The sequence below is a fragment of the Coregonus lavaretus genome (genome assembly GCF_964263955.1).
Source record: "Coregonus lavaretus genome assembly, contig: HAP1_SCAFFOLD_190, whole genome shotgun sequence".
Taxonomy (NCBI): domain Eukaryota; kingdom Metazoa; phylum Chordata; class Actinopteri; order Salmoniformes; family Salmonidae; genus Coregonus; species Coregonus lavaretus.
The window spans coordinates 493,262-515,592 of NW_028164603.1; the positions used below are offsets into that span (position 1 = coordinate 493,262).

Here is a 22,331-nt window from a genome sequence, read left to right on the forward strand (position 1 = left end):
TATCCAACCTCCTGTAGACTACAGGGAGAGATCAGTCAGACTGTTGTTACTACAGCATTCTATAGAAGTATCCAACCTGTAGACTACAGGGAGAGATCAGTCAGACTGTTGTTACTGCAGCATTATATAGAAGCATCCAACCTCCTGTAGACTACAGGGAGAGATCAGTCAGACTGTTGTTACTACAGCATTCTATAGAAGTATCCAACCTCCTGTAGACTACAGGGAGAGATCAGTCAGACTGTTGTTACTACAGCATTATATAGAAGTATCCATCCTGTAGACTACAGGGAGAGATCAGTCAGACTGTTGTTACTGCAGCATTCTATAGAAGTATCCAACCTGTAGACTACAGGGAGAGATCAGTCAGACTGTTGTTACTGCAGCATTCTATAGAAGTATCCAACCTCCTGTAGACTACAGGGAGAGATCAGTCAGACTGTTGTTACTGCAGCATTATATAGAAGCATCCAACCTCCTGTAGACTACAGGGAGAGATCAGTCAGACTGTTGTTGCTGCAGCATTCTATAGAAGTATCCAACCTCCTGTAGACTACAGGGAGAGATCAGTCAGACTGTTGTTGCTGCAGCATTCTATAGAAGTATCCAACCTCCTGTAGACTACAGGGAGAGATCAGTCAGACTGTTGTTACTACAGCATTATATAGAAGTATCCAACCTCCTGTAGACTACAGGGAGAGATCAGTCAGACTGTTGTTACTACAGCATTCTATAGAAGTATCCAATCTCCTGTAGACTACAGGGAGAGATCAGTCAGACTGTTGTTACTACAGCATTATATAGAAGTATCCATCCTGTAGACTACAGGGAGAGATCAGTCAGACTGTTGTTACTACAGCATTCTATAGAAGTATCCAACCTCCTGTAGACTACAGGGAGAGATCAGTCAGACTGTTGTTACTGCAGCATTCTATAGAAGCATCCAACCTCCTGTAGACTACAGGGAGAGATCAGTCAGACTGTTGTTACTACAGCATTATTTAGAAGTATCCAACCTCTTGTAGACTACAGGGAGAGATCAGTCAGACTGTTGTTACTGCAGCATTATTTAGAAGTATCCAACATGTAGACTACAGGGAGAGATCAGTCAGACTGTTGTTACTACAGCATTATATAGAAGTATCCAACCTCCTGTAGACTACAGGGAGAGATCAGTCAGACTGTTGTTACTGCAGCATTATATAGAAGTATCCAACCTCCTGTAGACTACAGGGAGAGATCAGTCAGACTGTTGTTACTACAGCATTCTATAGAAGTATCCAACCTGTAGACTACAGGGAGAGATCAGTCAGACTGTTGTTACTGCAGCATTATATAGAAGCATCCAACCTCCTGTAGACTACAGGGAGAGATCAGTCAGACTGTTGTTACTACAGCATTCTATAGAAGTATCCAACCTCCTGTAGACTACAGGGAGAGATCAGTCAGACTGTTGTTACTGCAGCATTATATAGAAGTATCCAACCTCCTGTAGACTACAGGGAGAGATCAGTCAGACTGTTGTTACTACAGCATTCTATAGAAGTATCCAACCTGTAGACTACAGGGAGAGATCAGTCAGACTGTTGTTACTGCAGCATTATATAGAAGCATCCAACCTCCTGTAGACTACAGGGAGAGATCAGTCAGACTGTTGTTACTGCAGCATTATATAGAAGCATCCAACCTCCTGTAGACTACAGGGAGAGATCAGTCAGACTGTTGTTGCTGCAGCATTCTATAGAAGTATCCAACCTCCTGTAGACTACAGGGAGAGATCAGTCAGACTGTTGTTGCTGCAGCATTCTATAGAAGTATCCAACCTCCTGTAGACTACAGGGAGAGATCAGTCAGACTGTTGTTACTGCAGCATTATATAGAAGCATCCAACCTCCTGTAGACTACAGGGAGAGATCAGTCAGACTGTTGTTACTACAGCATTCTATAGAAGTATCCAACCTGTAGACTACAGGGAGAGATCAGTCAGACTGTTGTTACTGCAGCATTATATAGAAGCATCCAACCTCCTGTAGACTACAGGGAGAGATCAGTCAGACTGTTGTTACTGCAGCATTATATAGAAGCATCCAACCTCCTGTAGACTACAGGGAGAGATCAGTCAGACTGTTGTTGCTGCAGCATTCTATAGAAGTATCCAACCTCCTGTAGACTACAGGGAGAGATCAGTCAGACTGTTGTTGCTGCAGCATTCTATAGAAGTATCCAACCTCCTGTAGACTACAGGGAGAGATCAGTCAGACTGTTGTTACTGCAGCATTATATAGAAGCATCCAACCTCCTGTAGACTACAGGGAGAGATCAGTCAGACTGTTGTTACTGCAGCATTATATAGAAGCATCCAACCTCCTGTAGACTACAGGGAGAGATCAGTCAGACTGTTGTTACTGCAGCATTATATAGAAGTATCCAACCTCCTGTAGACTACAGGGAGAGATCAGTCAGACTGTTGTTACTACAGCATTATATAGAAGTATCCATCCTGTAGACTACAGGGAGAGATCAGTCAGACTGTTGTTACTGCAGCATTATATAGAAGTATCCATCCTGTAGACTACAGGGAGAGATCAGTCAGACTGTTGTTACTGCAGCATTCTATAGAAGTATCCAACCTCCTGTAGACTACAGGGAGAGATCAGTCAGACTGTTGTTACTGCAGCATTCTATAGAAGCATCCAACTTCCTGTAGACTACAGGGAGAGATCAGTCAGACTGTTGTTACTACAGCATTATTTAGAAGTATCCAACCTCCTGTAGACTACAGGGAGAGATCAGTCAGACTGTTGTTACTGCAGCATTATTTAGAAGTATCCAACATGTAGACTACAGGGAGAGACAGGCAGACTGTTGTTACTACAGCATTATATAGAAGTATCCAACCTCCTGTAGACTAAAGGGAGAGATCAGTCAGACTGTTGTTACTGCAGCATTATATAGAAGTATCCAACCTCCTGTAGACTACAGGGAGAGATCAGTCAGACTGTTGTTACTACAGCATTCTATAGAAGTATCCAACCTGTAGACTACAGGGAGAGATCAGTCAGACTGTTGTTACTGCAGCATTATATAGAAGCATCCAACCTCCTGTAGACTACAGGGAGAGATCAGTCAGACTGTTGTTACTACAGCATTCTATAGAAGTATCCAACCTCCTGTAGACTACAGGGAGAGATCAGTCAGACTGTTGTTACTACAGCATTATATAGAAGTATCCATCCTGTAGACTACAGGGAGAGATCAGTCAGACTGTTGTTACTGCAGCATTCTATAGAAGTATCCAACCTGTAGACTACAGGGAGAGATCAGTCAGACTGTTGTTACTGCATCATTCTATAGAAGTATCCAACCTCCTGTAGACTACAGGGAGAGATCAGTCAGACTGTTGTTACTGCAGCATTATATAGAAGCATCCAACCTCCTGTAGACTACAGGGAGAGATCAGTCAGACTGTTGTTGCTGCAGCATTCTATAGAAGTATCCAACCTCCTGTAGACTACAGGGAGAGATCAGTCAGACTGTTGTTGCTGCAGCATTCTATAGAAGTATCCAACCTCCTGTAGACTACAGGGAGAGATCAGTCAGACTGTTGTTACTACAGCATTATATAGAAGTATCCAACCTCCTGTAGACTACAGGGAGAGATCAGTCAGACTGTTGTTACTACAGCATTCTATAGAAGTATCCAATCTCCTGTAGACTACAGGGAGAGATCAGTCAGACTGTTGTTACTACAGCATTATATAGAAGTATCCATCCTGTAGACTACAGGGAGAGATCAGTCAGACTGTTGTTACTACAGCATTCTATAGAAGTATCCAACCTCCTGTAGACTACAGGGAGAGATCAGTCAGACTGTTGTTACTGCAGCATTCTATAGAAGCATCCAACCTCCTGTAGACTACAGGGAGAGATCAGTCAGACTGTTGTTACTACAGCATTATTTAGAAGTATCCAACCTCTTGTAGACTACAGGGAGAGATCAGTCAGACTGGTGTTACTGCAGCATTATTTAGAAGTATCCAACATGTAGACTACAGGGAGAGATCAGTCAGACTGTTGTTACTACAGCATTCTATAGAAGTATCCAACCTCCTGTAGACTACAGGGAGAGATCAGTCAGACTGTTGTTACTGCAGCATTATATAGAAGTATCCAACCTCCTGTAGACTACAGGGAGAGATCAGTCAGACTGTTGTTACTACAGCATTCTATAGAAGTATCCAACCTGTAGACTACAGGGAGAGATCAGTCAGACTGTTGTTACTGCAGCATTATATAGAAGCATCCAACCTCCTGTAGACTACAGGGAGAGATCAGTCAGACTGTTGTTACTGCAGCATTATATAGAAGCATCCAACCTCCTGTAGACTACAGGGAGAGATCAGTCAGACTGTTGTTGCTGCAGCATTCTATAGAAGTATCCAACCTCCTGTAGACTACAGGGAGAGATCAGTCAGACTGTTGTTGCTGCAGCATTCTATAGAAGTATCCAACCTCCTGTAGACTACAGGGAGAGATCAGTCAGACTGTTGTTACTGCAGCATTATATAGAAGCATCCAACCTCCTGTAGACTACAGGGAGAGATCAGTCAGACTGTTGTTACTACAGCATTCTATAGAAGTATCCAACCTGTAGACTACAGGGAGAGATCAGTCAGACTGTTGTTACTGCAGCATTATATAGAAGCATCCAACCTCCTGTAGACTACAGGGAGAGATCAGTCAGACTGTTGTTACTGCAGCATTATATAGAAGCATCCAACCTCCTGTAGACTACAGGGAGAGATCAGTCAGACTGTTGTTGCTGCAGCATTCTATAGAAGTATCCAACCTCCTGTAGACTACAGGGAGAGATCAGTCAGACTGTTGTTGCTGCAGCATTCTATAGAAGTATCCAACCTCCTGTAGACTACAGGGAGAGATCAGTCAGACTGTTGTTACTGCAGCATTATATAGAAGCATCCAACCTCCTGTAGACTACAGGGAGAGATCAGTCAGACTGTTGTTACTGCAGCATTATATAGAAGCATCCAACCTCCTGTAGACTACAGGGAGAGATCAGTCAGACTGTTGTTACTACAGCATTATATAGAAGTATCCATCCTGTAGACTACAGGGAGAGATCAGTCAGACTGTTGTTACTGCAGCATTATATAGAAGTATCCATCCTGTAGACTACAGGGAGAGATCAGTCAGACTGTTGTTACTGCAGCATTCTATAGAAGTATCCAACCTCCTGTAGACTACAGGGAGAGATCAGTCAGACTGTTGTTACTGCAGCATTCTATTAGAAGCATCCAACTTCCTGTAGACTACAGGGAGAGATCAGTCAGACTGTTGTTACTACAGCATTATTTAGAAGTATCCAACCTCCTGTAGACTACAGGGAGAGATCAGTCAGACTGTTGTTACTGCAGCATTATTTAGAAGTATCCAACATGTAGACTACAGGGAGAGACAGGCAGACTGTTGTTACTACAGCATTATATAGAAGTATCCAACCTCCTGTAGACTAAAGGGAGAGATCAGTCAGACTGTTGTTACTGCAGCATTATATAGAAGTATCCAACCTCCTGTAGACTACAGGGAGAGATCAGTCAGACTGTTGTTACTACAATATTCTATAGAAGTATCCAACCTGTAGACTACAGGGAGAGATCAGTCAGACTGTTGTTACTGCAGCATTATATAGAAGCATCCAACCTCCTGTAGACTACAGGGAGAGATCAGTCAGACTGTTGTTACTACAGCATTCTATAGAAGTATCCAACCTCCTGTAGACTACAGGGAGAGATCAGTCAGACTGTTGTTACTACAGCATTATATAGAAGTATCCATCCTGTAGACTACAGGGAGAGATCAGTCAGACTGTTGTTACTGCAGCATTCTATAGAAGTATCCAACCTGTAGACTACAGGGAGAGATCAGTCAGACTGTTGTTACTGCAGCATTCTATAGAAGTATCCAACCTCCTGTAGACTACAGGGAGAGATCAGTCAGACTGTTGTTACTGCAGCATTATATAGAAGCATCCAACCTCCTGTAGACTACAGGGAGAGATCAGTCAGACTGTTGTTGCTGCAGCATTCTATAGAAGTATCCAACCTCCTGTAGACTACAGGGAGAGATCAGTCAGACTGTTGTTGCTGCAGCATTCTATAGAAGTATCCAACCTCCTGTAGACTACAGGGAGAGATCAGTCAGACTGTTGTTACTACAGCATTATATAGAAGTATCCAACCTCCTGTAGACTACAGGGAGAGATCAGTCAGACTGTTGTTACTACAGCATTCTATAGAAGTATCCAATCTCCTGTAGACTACAGGGAGAGATCAGTCAGACTGTTGTTACTACAGCATTATATAGAAGTATCCATCCTGTAGACTACAGGGAGAGATCAGTCAGACTGTTGTTACTACAGCATTCTATAGAAGTATCCAACCTCCTGTAGACTACAGGGAGAGATCAGTCAGACTGTTGTTACTGCAGCATTCTATAGAAGCATCCAACCTCCTGTAGACTACAGGGAGAGATCAGTCAGACTGTTGTTACTACAGCATTATTTAGAAGTATCCAACCTCTTGTAGACTACAGGGAGAGATCAGTCAGACTGGTGTTACTGCAGCATTATTTAGAAGTATCCAACATGTAGACTACAGGGAGAGATCAGTCAGACTGTTGTTACTACAGCATTATATAGAAGTATCCAACCTCCTGTAGACTACAGGGAGAGATCAGTCAGACTGTTGTTACTGCAGCATTATATAGAAGTATCCAACCTCCTGTAGACTACAGGGAGAGATCAGTCAGACTGTTGTTACTACAGCATTCTATAGAAGTATCCAACCTGTAGACTACAGGGAGAGATCAGTCAGACTGTTGTTACTGCAGCATTATATAGAAGCATCCAACCTCCTGTAGACTACAGGGAGAGATCAGTCAGACTGTTGTTACTACAGCATTCTATAGAAGTATCCAACCTCCTGTAGACTACAGGGAGAGATCAGTCAGACTGTTGTTACTGCAGCATTATATAGAAGTATCCAACCTCCTGTAGACTACAGGGAGAGATCAGTCAGACTGTTGTTACTACAGCATTCTATAGAAGTATCCAACCTGTAGACTACAGGGAGAGATCAGTCAGACTGTTGTTACTGCAGCATTATATAGAAGCATCCAACCTCCTGTAGACTACAGGGAGAGATCAGTCAGACTGTTGTTACTGCAGCATTATATAGAAGCATCCAACCTCCTGTAGACTACAGGGAGAGATCAGTCAGACTGTTGTTGCTGCAGCATTCTATAGAAGTATCCAACCTCCTGTAGACTACAGGGAGAGATCAGTCAGACTGTTGTTGCTGCAGCATTCTATAGAAGTATCCAACCTCCTGTAGACTACAGGGAGAGATCAGTCAGACTGTTGTTACTGCAGCATTATATAGAAGTATCCAACCTCCTGTAGACTACAGGGAGAGATCAGTCAGACTGTTGTTACTACAGCATTCTATAGAAGTATCCAACCTGTAGACTACAGGGAGAGATCAGTCAGACTGTTGTTACTGCAGCATTATATAGAAGCATCCAACCTCCTGTAGACTACAGGGAGAGATCAGTCAGACTGTTGTTACTACAGCATTCTATAGAAGTATCCAACCTCCTGTAGACTACAGGGAGAGATCAGTCAGACTGTTGTTACTGCAGCATTATATAGAAGTATCCAACCTCCTGTAGACTACAGGGAGAGATCAGTCAGACTGTTGTTACTACAGCATTCTATAGAAGTATCCAACCTGTAGACTACAGGGAGAGATCAGTCAGACTGTTGTTACTGCAGCATTATATAGAAGCATCCAACCTCCTGTAGACTACAGGGAGAGATCAGTCAGACTGTTGTTACTGCAGCATTATATAGAAGCATCCAACCTCCTGTAGACTACAGGGAGAGATCAGTCAGACTGTTGTTGCTGCAGCATTCTATAGAAGTATCCAACCTCCTGTAGACTACAGGGAGAGATCAGTCAGACTGTTGTTGCTGCAGCATTCTATAGAAGTATCCAACCTCCTGTAGACTACAGGGAGAGATCAGTCAGACTGTTGTTACTGCAGCATTATATAGAAGCATCCAACCTCCTGTAGACTACAGGGAGAGATCAGTCAGACTGTTGTTACTGCAGCATTATATAGAAGTATCCAACCTCCTGTAGACTACAGGGAGAGATCAGTCAGACTGTTGTTACTACAGCATTATATAGAAGTATCCATCCTGTAGACTACAGGGAGAGATCAGTCAGACTGTTGTTACTGCAGCATTATATAGAAGTATCCATCCTGTAGACTACAGGGAGAGATCAGTCAGACTGTTGTTACTGCAGCATTCTATAGAAGAATCCAACCTCCTGTAGACTACAGGGAGAGATCAGTCAGACTGTTGTTACTGCAGCATTCTATAGAAGCATCCAACTTCCTGTAGACTACAGGGAGAGATCAGTCAGACTGTTGTTACTACAGCATTATTTAGAAGTATCCAACCTCCTGTAGACTACAGGGAGAGATCAGTCAGACTGTTGTTACTGCAGCATTATTTAGAAGTATCCAACATGTAGACTACAGGCAGAGATCAGTCAGACTGTTGTTACTACAGCATTATATAGAAGTATCCAACCTCCTGTAGACTAAAGGGAGAGATCAGTCAGACTGTTGTTACTGCAGCATTATATAGAAGTATCCAACCTCCTGTAGACTACAGGGAGAGATCAGTCAGACTGTTGTTACTACAGCATTCTATAGAAGTATCCAACCTGTAGACTACAGGGAGAGATCAGTCAGACTGTTGTTACTGCAGCATTATATAGAAGCATCCAACCTCCTGTAGACTACAGGGAGAGATCAGTCAGACTGTTGTTACTACAGCATTCTATAGAAGTATCCAACCTCCTGTAGACTACAGGGAGAGATCAGTCAGACTGTTGTTACTACAGCATTATATAGAAGTATCCATCCTGTAGACTACAGGGAGAGATCAGTCAGACTGTTGTTACTGCAGCATTCTATAGAAGTATCCAACCTGTAGACTACAGGGAGAGATCAGTCAGACTGTTGTTACTGCAGCATTCTATAGAAGTATCCAACCTCCTGTAGACTACAGGGAGAGATCAGTCAGACTGTTGTTACTGCAGCATTATATAGAAGCATCCAACCTCCTGTAGACTACAGGGAGAGATCAGTCAGACTGTTGTTGCTGCAGCATTCTATAGAAGTATCCAACCTCCTGTAGACTACAGGGAGAGATCAGTCAGACTGTTGTTGCTGCAGCATTCTATAGAAGTATCCAACCTCCTGTAGACTACAGGGAGAGATCAGTCAGACTGTTGTTACTACAGCATTATATAGAAGTATCCAACCTCCTGTAGACTACAGGGAGAGATCAGTCAGACTGTTGTTACTACAGCATTCTATAGAAGTATCCAATCTCCTGTAGACTACAGGGAGAGATCAGTCAGACTGTTGTTACTACAGCATTATATAGAAGTATCCAACCTCCTGTAGACTACAGGGAGAGATCAGTCAGACTGTTGTTACTGCAGCATTCTATAGAAGCATCCAACCTCCTGTAGACTACAGGGAGAGATCAGTCAGACTGTTGTTACTACAGCATTATTTAGAAGTATCCAACCTCTTGTAGACTACAGGGAGAGATCAGTCAGACTGGTGTTACTGCAGCATTATTTAGAAGTATCCAACATGTAGACTACAGGGAGAGATCAGTCAGACTGTTGTTACTACAGCATTATATAGAAGTATCCAACCTCCTGTAGACTACAGGGAGAGATCAGTCAGACTGTTGTTACTGCAGCATTATATAGAAGTATCCAACCTCCTGTAGACTACAGGGAGAGATCAGTCAGACTGTTGTTACTACAGCATTCTATAGAAGTATCCAACCTGTAGACTACAGGGAGAGATCAGTCAGACTGTTGTTACTGCAGCATTATATAGAAGCATCCAACCTCCTGTAGACTACAGGGAGAGATCAGTCAGACTGTTGTTACTACAGCATTCTATAGAAGTATCCAACCTCCTGTAGACTACAGGGAGAGATCAGTCAGACTGTTGTTACTGCAGCATTATATAGAAGTATCCAACCTCCTGTAGACTACAGGGAGAGATCAGTCAGACTGTTGTTACTACAGCATTCTATAGAAGTATCCAACCTGTAGACTACAGGGAGAGATCAGTCAGACTGTTGTTACTGCAGCATTATATAGAAGCATCCAACCTCCTGTAGACTACAGGGAGAGATCAGTCAGACTGTTGTTACTGCAGCATTATATAGAAGCATCCAACCTCCTGTAGACTACAGGGAGAGATCAGTCAGACTGTTGTTGCTGCAGCATTCTATAGAAGTATCCAACCTCCTGTAGACTACAGGGAGAGATCAGTCAGACTGTTGTTGCTGCAGCATTCTATAGAAGTATCCAACCTCCTGTAGACTACAGGGAGAGATCAGTCAGACTGTTGTTACTACAGCATTATATAGAAGTATCCAACCTCCTGTAGACTACAGGGAGAGATCAGTCAGACTGTTGTTACTACAGCATTCTATAGAAGTATCCAACCTCCTGTAGACTACAGGGAGAGATCAGTCAGACTGTTGTTACTACAGCATTATATAGAAGTATCCATCCTGTAGACTACAGGGAGAGATCAGTCAGACTGTTGTTACTGCAGCATTATATAGAAGTATCCAACCTCCTGTAGACTACAGGGAGAGATCAGTCAGACTGTTGTTACTACAGCATTCTATAGAAGTATCCATCCTGTAGACTACAGGGAGAGATCAGTCAGACTGTTGTTACTACAGCATTATATAGAAGTATCCAACCTCCTGTAGACTACAGGGAGAGATCAGTCAGACTGTTGTTGCTGCAGCATTCTATAGAAGTATCCAACCTCCTGTAGACTACAGGGAGAGATCAGTCAGACTGTTGTTACTACAGCATTCTATAGAAGTATCCAACCTCCTGTAGACTACAGGGAGAGATCAGTCAGACTGTTGTTACTACAGCATTATATAGAAGTATCCATCCTGTAGACTACAGGGAGAGATCAGTCAGACTGTTGTTACTGCAGCATTATATAGAAGTATCCAACCTCCTGTAGACTACAGGGAGAGATCAGTCAGACTGTTGTTACTACAGCATTATATAGAAGTATCCATCCTGTAGACTACAGGGAGAGATCAGTCAGACTGTTGTTACTGCAGCATTATATAGAAGTATCCATCCTGTAGACTACAGGGAGAGATCAGTCAGACTGTTGTTACTGCAGCATTCTATAGAAGTATCCAACCTCCTGTAGACTACAGGGAGAGATCAGTCAGACTGTTGTTACTGCAGCATTCTATAGAAGCATCCAACCTCCTGTAGACTACAGGGAGAGATCAGCCAGACTGTTGTTACTACAGCATTATTTAGAAGTATCCAACCTCCTGTAGACTACAGGGAGAGATCAGTCAGACTGTTGTTACTGCAGCATTATTTAGAAGTATCCAACATGTAGACTACAGGGAGAGATCAGTCAGACTGTTGTTACTGCAGCATTATATAGAAGTATCCAACCTCCTGTAGACTACAGGGAGAGATCAGTCATACTGTTGTTACTACAGCATTCTATAGAAGTATCCAACCTGTAGACTACAGGGAGAGATCAGTCAGACTGATGTTACTGCAGCATTATATAGAAGCATCCAACCTCCTGTAGACTACAGGGAGAGATCAGTCAGACTGTTGTTACTACAGCATTCTATAGAAGTATCCAACCTCCTGTAGACTACAGGGAGAGATCAGTCAGACTGTTGTTACTACAGCATTATATAGAAGTATCCATCCTGTAGACTACAGGGAGAGATCAGTCAGACTGTTGTTACTGCAGCATTCTATAGAAGTATCCAACCTGTAGACTACAGGGAGAGATCAGTCAGACTGTTGTTACTGCAGCATTCTATAGAAGTATCCAACCTCCTGTAGACTACAGGGAGAGATCAGTCAGACTGTTGTTACTGCAGCATTATATAGAAGCATCCAACCTCCTGTAGACTACAGGGAGAGATCAGTCAGACTGTTGTTGCTGCAGCATTCTATAGAAGTATCCAACCTCCTGTAGACTACAGGGAGAGATCAGTCAGACTGTTGTTGCTGCAGCATTATTTAGAAGTATCCAACCTCCTGTAGACTACAGGGAGAGATCAGTCAGACTGTTGTTACTACAGCATTATATAGAAGTATCCAACCTCCTGTAGACTACAGGGAGAGATCAGTCAGACTGTTGTTACTACAGCATTCTATAGAAGTATCCAATCTCCTGTAGACTACAGGGAGAGATCAGTCAGACTGTTGTTACTACAGCATTATATAGAAGTATCCATCCTGTAGACTACAGGGAGAGATCAGTCAGACTGTTGTTACTGCAGCATTATATAGAAGTATCCAACCTCCTGTAGACTACAGGGAGAGATCAGTCAGACTGTTGTTACTACAGCATTCTATAGAAGTATCCATCCTGTAGACTACAGGGAGAGATCAGTCAGACTGTTGTTACTACAGCATTATATAGAAGTATCCAACCTCCTGTAGACTACAGGGAGAGATCAGTCAGACTGTTGTTGCTGCAGCATTCTATAGAAGTATCCAACCTCCTGTAGACTACAGGGAGAGATCAGTCAGACTGTTGTTACTACAGCATTCTATAGAAGTATCCAACCTCCTGTAGACTACAGGGAGAGATCAGTCAGACTGTTGTTACTGCAGCATTCTATAGAAGCATCCAACCTCCTGTAGACTACAGGGAGAGATCAGTCAGACTGTTGTTACTACAGCATTATTTAGAAGTATCCAACCTCCTGTAGACTACAGGGAGAGATCAGTCAGACTGTTGATACTGCAGCATTATTTAGAAGTATCCAACATGTAGACTACAGGGAGAGATCAGTCAGACTGTTGTTACTACAGCATTATATAGAAGTATCCAACCTCCTGTAGACTACAGGGAGAGATCAGTCAGACTGTTGTTACTGCAGCATTATATAGAAGTATCCAACCTCCTGTAGACTACAGGGAGAGATCAGTCAGACTGTTGTTACTACAGCATTCTATAGAAGTATCCAACCTGTAGACTACAGGGAGAGATCAGTCAGACTGTTGTTACTGCAGCATTATATAGAAGCATCCAACCTCCTGTAGACTACAGGGAGAGATCAGTCAGACTGTTGTTACTGCATCATTCTATAGAAGTATCCAACCTCCTGTAGACTACAGGGAGAGATCAGTCAGACTGTTGTTGCTGCAGCATTCTATAGAAGTATCCAACCTCCTGTAGACTACAGGGAGAGATCAGTCAGACTGTTGTTGCTGCAGCATTCTATAGAAGTATCCAACCTCCTGTAGACTACAGGGAGAGATCAGTCAGACTGTTGTTACTACAGCATTATATAGAAGTATCCAACCTCCTGTAGACTACAGGGAGAGATCAGTCAGACTGTTGTTACTACAGCATTCTATAGAAGTATCCAACCTCCTGTAGACTACAGGGAGAGATCAGTCAGACTGTTGTTACTACAGCATTATATAGAAGTATCCATCCTGTAGACTACAGGGAGAGATCAGTCAGACTGTTGTTACTGCAGCATTATATAGAAGTATCCAACCTCCTGTAGACTACAGGGAGAGATCAGTCAGACTGTTGTTACTACAGCATTCTATAGAAGTATCCATCCTGTAGACTACAGGGAGAGATCAGTCAGACTGTTGTTACTACAGCATTATATAGAAGTATCCAACCTCCTGTAGACTACAGGGAGAGATCAGTCAGACTGTTGTTGCTGCAGCATTCTATAGAAGTATCCAACCTCCTGTAGACTACAGGGAGAGATCAGTCAGACTGTTGTTACTACAGCATTCTATAGAAGTATCCAACCTCCTGTAGACTACAGGGAGAGATCAGTCAGACTGTTGTTACTACAGCATTATATAGAAGTATCCAACCTCCTGTAGACTACAGGGAGAGATCAGTCAGACTGTTGTTACTACAGCATTATATAGAAGTATCCAACCTCCTGTAGACTACAGGGAGAGATCAGTCAGACTGTTGTTACTACAGCATTATATAGAAGTATCCATCCTGTAGACTACAGGGAGAGATCAGTCAGACTGTTGTTACTACAGCATTCTATAGAAGTATCCAACCTCCTGTAGACTACAGGGAGAGATCAGTCAGACTGTTGTTACTACAGCATTCTATAGAAGTATCCAACCTCCTGTAGACTACAGGGAGAGATCAGTCAGACTGTTGTTACTGCAGCATTATATAGAAGTATCCAACCTCCTGTAGACTACAGGGAGAGATCAGTCAGACTGTTGTTACTACAGCATTCTATAGAAGTATCCAACCTCCTGTAGACTACAGGGAGAGATCAGTCAGACTGTTGTTACTGCAGCATTATATAGAAGTATCCAACCTCCTGTAGACTACAGGGAGAGATCAGTCAGACTGTTGTTACTACAGCATTCTATAGAAGTATCCAACCTGTAGACTACAGGGAGAGATCAGTCAGACTGTTGTTACTGCAGCATTATATAGAAGCATCCAACCTCCTGTAGACTACAGGGAGAGATCAGTCAGACTGTTGTTACTGCAGCATTATATAGAAGCATCCAACCTCCTGTAGACTACAGGGAGAGATCAGTCAGACTGTTGTTGCTGCAGCATTCTATAGAAGTATCCAACCTCCTGTAGACTACAGGGAGAGATCAGTCAGACTGTTGTTGCTGCAGCATTCTATAGAAGTATCCAACCTCCTGTAGACTACAGGGAGAGATCAGTCAGACTGTTGTTACTGCAGCATTATATAGAAGTATCCAACCTCCTGTAGACTACAGGGAGAGATCAGTCAGACTGTTGTTACTACAGCATTCTATAGAAGTATCCAACCTGTAGACTACAGGGAGAGATCAGTCAGACTGTTGTTACTGCAGCATTATATAGAAGCATCCAACCTCCTGTAGACTACAGGGAGAGATCAGTCAGACTGTTGTTACTACAGCATTCTATAGAAGTATCCAACCTCCTGTAGACTACAGGGAGAGATCAGTCAGACTGTTGTTACTGCAGCATTATATAGAAGTATCCAACCTCCTGTAGACTACAGGGAGAGATCAGTCAGACTGTTGTTACTACAGCATTCTATAGAAGTATCCAACCTGTAGACTACAGGGAGAGATCAGTCAGACTGTTGTTACTGCAGCATTATATAGAAGCATCCAACCTCCTGTAGACTACAGGGAGAGATCAGTCAGACTGTTGTTACTGCAGCATTATATAGAAGCATCCAACCTCCTGTAGACTACAGGGAGAGATCAGTCAGACTGTTGTTGCTGCAGCATTCTATAGAAGTATCCAACCTCCTGTAGACTACAGGGAGAGATCAGTCAGACTGTTGTTGCTGCAGCATTCTATAGAAGTATCCAACCTCCTGTAGACTACAGGGAGAGATCAGTCAGACTGTTGTTACTGCAGCATTATATAGAAGCATCCAACCTCCTGTAGACTACAGGGAGAGATCAGTCAGACTGTTGTTACTGCAGCATTATATAGAAGTATCCAACCTCCTGTAGACTACAGGGAGAGATCAGTCAGACTGTTGTTACTACAGCATTATATAGAAGTATCCATCCTGTAGACTACAGGGAGAGATCAGTCAGACTGTTGTTACTGCAGCATTATATAGAAGTATCCATCCTGTAGACTACAGGGAGAGATCAGTCAGACTGTTGTTACTGCAGCATTCTATAGAAGTATCCAACCTCCTGTAGACTACAGGGAGAGATCAGTCAGACTGTTGTTACTGCAGCATTCTATAGAAGCATCCAACTTCCTGTAGACTACAGGGAGAGATCAGTCAGACTGTTGTTACTACAGCATTATTTAGAAGTATCCAACCTCCTGTAGACTACAGGGAGAGATCAGTCAGACTGTTGTTACTGCAGCATTATTTAGAAGTATCCAACATGTAGACTACAGGGAGAGATCAGTCAGACTGTTGTTACTACAGCATTATATAGAAGTATCCAACCTCCTGTAGACTAAAGGGAGAGATCAGTCAGACTGTTGTTACTGCAGCATTATATAGAAGTATCCAACCTCCTGTAGACTACAGGGAGAGATCAGTCAGACTGTTGTTACTACAGCATTCTATAGAAGTATCCAACCTGTAGACTACAGGGAGAGATCAGTCAGACTGTTGTTACTGCAGCATTATATAGAAGCATCCAACCTCCTGTAGACTACAGGGAGAGATCAGTCAGACTGTTGTTACTACAGCATTCTATAGAAGTATCCAACCTCCTGTAGACTACAGGGAGAGATCAGTCAGACTGTTGTTACTACAGCATTATATAGAAGTATCCATCCTGTAGACTACAGGGAGAGATCAGTCAGACTGTTGTTACTGCAGCATTCTATAGAAGTATCCAACCTCCTGTAGACTACAGGGAGAGATCAGTCAGACTGTTGTTACTGCAGCATTATATAGAAGCATCCAACCTCCTGTAGACTACAGGGAGAGATCAGTCAGACTGTTGTTGCTGCAGCATTCTATAGAAGTATCCAACCTCCTGTAGACTACAGGGAGAGATCAGTCAGACTGTTGTTGCTGCAGCATTCTATAGAAGTATCCAACCTCCTGTAGACTACAGGGAGAGATCAGTCAGACTGTTGTTACTACAGCATTATATAGAAGTATCCAACCTCCTGTAGACTACAGGGAGAGATCAGTCAGACTGTTGTTACTACAGCATTCTATAGAAGTATCCAATCTCCTGTAGACTACAGGGAGAGATCAGTCAGACTGTTGTTACTACAGCATTATATAGAAGTATCCATCCTGTAGACTACAGGGAGAGATCAGTCAGACTGTTGTTACTACAGCATTCTATAGAAGTATCCAACCTCCTGTAGACTACAGGGAGAGATCAGTCAGACTGTTGTTACTGCAGCATTCTATAGAAGCATCCAACCTCCTGTAGACTACAGGGAGAGATCAGTCAGACTGTTGTTACTACAGCATTATTTAGAAGTATCCAACCTCTTGTAGACTACAGGGAGAGATCAGTCAGACTGGTGTTACTGCAGCATTATTTAGAAGTATCCAACATGTAGACTACAGGGAGAGATCAGTCAGACTGTTGTTACTACAGCATTATATAGAAGTATCCAACCTCCTGTAGACTACAGGGAGAGATCAGTCAGACTGTTGTTACTGCAGCATTATATAGAAGTATCCAACCTCCTGTAGACTACAGGGAGAGATCAGTCAGACTGTTGTTACTACAGCATTCTATAGAAGTATCCAACCTGTAGACTACAGGGAGAGATCAGTCAGACTGTTGTTACTGCAGCATTATATAGAAGCATCCAACCTCCTGTAGACTACAGGGAGAGATCAGTCAGACTGTTGTTACTACAGCATTCTATAGAAGTATCCAACCTCCTGTAGACTACAGGGAGAGATCAGTCAGACTGTTGTTACTGCAGCATTATATAGAAGTATCCAACCTCCTGTAGACTACAGGGAGAGATCAGTCAGACTGTTGTTACTACAGCATTCTATAGAAGTATCCAACCTGTAGACTACAGGGAGAGATCAGTCAGACTGTTGTTACTGCAGCATTATATAGAAGCATCCAACCTCCTGTAGACTACAGGGAGAGATCAGTCAGACTGTTGTTACTGCAGCATTATATAGAAGCATCCAACCTCCTGTAGACTACAGGGAGAGATCAGTCAGACTGTTGTTGCTGCAGCATTCTATAGAAGTATCCAACCTCCTGTAGACTACAGGGAGAGATCAGTCAGACTGTTGTTGCTGCAGCATTCTATAGAAGTATCCAACCTCCTGTAGACTACAGGGAGAGATCAGTCAGACTGTTGTTACTACAGCATTATATAGAAGTATCCAACCTCCTGTAGACTACAGGGAGAGATCAGTCAGACTGTTGTTACTACAGCATTCTATAGAAGTATCCAACCTCCTGTAGACTACAGGGAGAGATCAGTCAGACTGTTGTTACTACAGCATTATATAGAAGTATCCATCCTGTAGACTACAGGGAGAGATCAGTCAGACTGTTGTTACTGCAGCATTATATAGAAGTATCCAACCTCCTGTAGACTACAGGGAGAGATCAGTCAGACTGTTGTTACTACAGCATTCTATAGAAGTATCCATCCTGTAGACTACAGGGAGAGATCAGTCAGACTGTTGTTACTACAGCATTATATAGAAGTATCCAACCTCCTGTAGACTACAGGGAGAGATCAGTCAGACTGTTGTTGCTGCAGCATTCTATAGAAGTATCCAACCTCCTGTAGACTACAGGGAGAGATCAGTCAGACTGTTGTTACTACAGCATTCTATAGAAGTATCCAACCTCCTGTAGACTACAGGGAGAGATCAGTCAGACTGTTGTTACTACAGCATTATATAGAAGTATCCATCCTGTAGACTACAGGGAGAGATCAGTCAGACTGTTGTTACTGCAGCATTATATAGAAGTATCCAACCTCCTGTAGACTACAGGGAGAGATCAGTCAGACTGTTGTTACTACAGCATTATATAGAAGTATCCATCCTGTAGACTACAGGGAGAGATCAGTCAGACTGTTGTTACTGCAGCATTATATAGAAGTATCCATCCTGTAGACTACAGGGAGAGATCAGTCAGACTGTTGTTACTGCAGCATTCTATAGAAGTATCCAACCTCCTGTAGACTACAGGGAGAGATCAGTCAGACTGTTGTTACTGCAGCATTCTATAGAAGCATCCAACCTCCTGTAGACTACAGGGAGAGATCAGCCAGACTGTTGTTACTACAGCATTATTTAGAAGTATCCAACCTCCTGTAGACTACAGGGAGAGATCAGTCAGACTGTTGTTACTGCAGCATTATTTAGAAGTATCCAACATGTAGACTACAGGGAGAGATCAGTCAGACTGTTGTTACTACAGCATTATATAGAAGTATCCAACCTCCTGTAGACTACAGGGAGAGATCAGTCAGACTGTTGTTACTGCAGCATTATATAGAAGTATCCAACCTCCTGTAGACTACAGGGAGAGATCAGTCATACTGTTGTTACTACAGCATTCTATAGAAGTATCCAACCTGTAGACTACAGGGAGAGATCAGTCAGACTGATGTTACTGCAGCATTATATAGAAGCATCCAACCTCCTGTAGACTACAGGGAGAGATCAGTCAGACTGTTGTTACTACAGCATTCTATAGAAGTATCCAACCTCCTGTAGACTACAGGGAGAGATCAGTCAGACTGTTGTTACTACAGCATTATATAGAAGTATCCATCCTGTAGACTACAGGGAGAGATCAGTCAGACTGTTGTTACTGCAGCATTCTATAGAAGTATCCAACCTGTAGACTACAGGGAGAGATCAGTCAGACTGTTGTTACTGCAGCATTCTATAGAAGTATCCAACCTCCTGTAGACTACAGGGAGAGATCAGTCAGACTGTTGTTACTGCAGCATTATATAGAAGCATCCAACCTCCTGTAGACTACAGGGAGAGATCAGTCAGACTGTTGTTGCTGCAGCATTCTATAGAAGTATCCAACCTCCTGTAGACTACAGGGAGAGATCAGTCAGACTGTTGTTGCTGCAGCATTATTTAGAAGTATCCAACCTCCTGTAGACTACAGGGAGAGATCAGTCAGACTGTTGTTACTACAGCATTATATAGAAGTATCCAACCTCCTGTAGACTACAGGGAGAGATCAGTCAGACTGTTGTTACTACAGCATTCTATAGAAGTATCCAATCTCCTGTAGACTACAGGGAGAGATCAGTCAGACTGTTGTTACTACAGCATTATATAGAAGTATCCATCCTGTAGACTACAGGGAGAGATCAGTCAGACTGTTGTTACTGCAGCATTATATAGAAGTATCCAACCTCCTGTAGACTACAGGGAGAGATCAGTCAGACTGTTGTTACTACAGCATTCTATAGAAGTATCCATCCTGTAGACTACAGGGAGAGATCAGTCAGACTGTTGTTACTACAGCATTATATAGAAGTATCCAACCTCCTGTAGACTACAGGGAGAGATCAGTCAGACTGTTGTTGCTGCAGCATTCTATAGAAGTATCCAACCTCCTGTAGACTACAGGGAGAGATCAGTCAGACTGTTGTTACTACAGCATTCTATAGAAGTATCCAACCTCCTGTAGACTACAGGGAGAGATCAGTCAGACTGTTGTTACTGCAGCATTCTATAGAAGCATCCAACCTCCTGTAGACTACAGGGAGAGATCAGTCAGACTGTTGTTACTACAGCATTATTTAGAAGTATCCAACCTCCTGTAGACTACAGGGAGAGATCAGTCAGACTGTTGATACTGCAGCATTATTTAGAAGTATCCAACATGTAGACTACAGGGAGAGATCAGTCAGACTGTTGTTACTACAGCATTATATAGAAGTATCCAACCTCCTGTAGACTACAGGGAGAGATCAGTCAGACTGTTGTTACTGCAGCATTATATAGAAGTATCCAACCTCCTGTAGACTACAGGGAGAGATCAGTCAGACTGTTGTTACTACAGCATTCTATAGAAGTATCCAACCTGTAGACTACAGGGAGAGATCAGTCAGACTGTTGTTACTGCAGCATTATATAGAAGCATCCAACCTCCTGTAGACTACAGGGAGAGATCAGTCAGACTGTTGTTACTGCAGCATTCTATAGAAGTATCCAACCTCCTGTAGACTACAGGGAGAGATCAGTCAGACTGTTGTTGCTGCAGCATTCTATAGAAGTATCCAACCTCCTGTAGACTACAGGGAGAGATCAGTCAGACTGTTGTTGCTGCAGCATTCTATAGAAGTATCCAACCTCCTGTAGACTACAGGGAGAGATCAGTCAGACTGTTGTTACTACAGCATTATATAGAAGTATCCAACCTCCTGTAGACTACAGGGAGAGATCAGTCAGACTGTTGTTACTACAGCATTCTATAGAAGTATCCAACCTCCTGTAGACTACAGGGAGAGATCAGTCAGACTGTTGTTACTACAGCATTATATAGAAGTATCCATCCTGTAGACTACAGGGAGAGATCAGTCAGACTGTTGTTACTGCAGCATTATATAGAAGTATCCAACCTCCTGTAGACTACAGGGAGAGATCAGTCAGACTGTTGTTACTACAGCATTCTATAGAAGTATCCATCCTGTAGACTACAGGGAGAGATCAGTCAGACTGTTGTTACTACAGCATTATATAGAAGTATCCAACCTCCTGTAGACTACAGGGAGAGATCAGTCAGACTGTTGTTGCTGCAGCATTCTATAGAAGTATCCAACCTCCTGTAGACTACAGGGAGAGATCAGTCAGACTGTTGTTACTACAGCATTCTATAGAAGTATCCAACCTCCTGTAGACTACAGGGAGAGATCAGTCAGACTGTTGTTACTACAGCATTATATAGAAGTATCCAACCTGTAGACTACAGGGAGAGATCAGTCAGACTGTTGTTACTACAGCATTATATAGAAGTATCCAACCTCCTGTAGACTACAGGGAGAGATCAGTCAGACTGTTGTTACTACAGCATTATATAGAAGTATCCATCCTGTAGACTACAGGGAGAGATCAGTCAGACTGTTGTTACTACAGCATTCTATAGAAGTATCCAACCTCCTGTAGACTACAGGGAGAGATCAGTCAGACTGTTGTTACTACAGCATTCTATAGAAGTATCCAACCTCCTGTAGACTACAGGGAGAGATCAGTCAGACTGTTGTTACTGCAGCATTATATAGAAGTATCCAACCTCCTGTAGACTACAGGGAGAGATCAGTCAGACTGTTGTTACTACAGCATTATATAGAAGTATCCATCCTGTAGACTACAGGGAGAGATCAGTCAGACTGTTGTTACTGCAGCATTCTATAGAAGTATCCAACCTCCTGTAGACTACAGGTAGAGATCAGTCAGACTGTTGTTACTGCAGCATTCTATAGAAGTATCCAACCTCCTGTAGACTACAGGGAGAGATCAGTCAGACTGTTGTTACTGCAGCATTCTATAGAAGCATCCAACCTCCTGTAGACTACAGGGAGAGATCAGTCAGACTGTTGTTACTACAGCATTATTTAGAAGTATCCAACCTCCTGTAGACTACAGGGAGAGATCAGTCAGACTGTTGTTACTACAGCATTATATAGAAGCATCCAACCTC

The 22,331-nt window shown here is 42.7% G+C and overlaps 1 protein-coding gene across 1 annotated transcript in view; it reads right to left on the reverse strand.

Moving 5' to 3' along the window:
* The window catches only part of LOC311116862 (membrane-bound transcription factor site-2 protease-like), a 111,737-nt gene that overhangs the window by 45,663 nt on the left and 43,743 nt on the right, over positions 1–22,331 (reverse strand). The window lies entirely within an intron of this gene.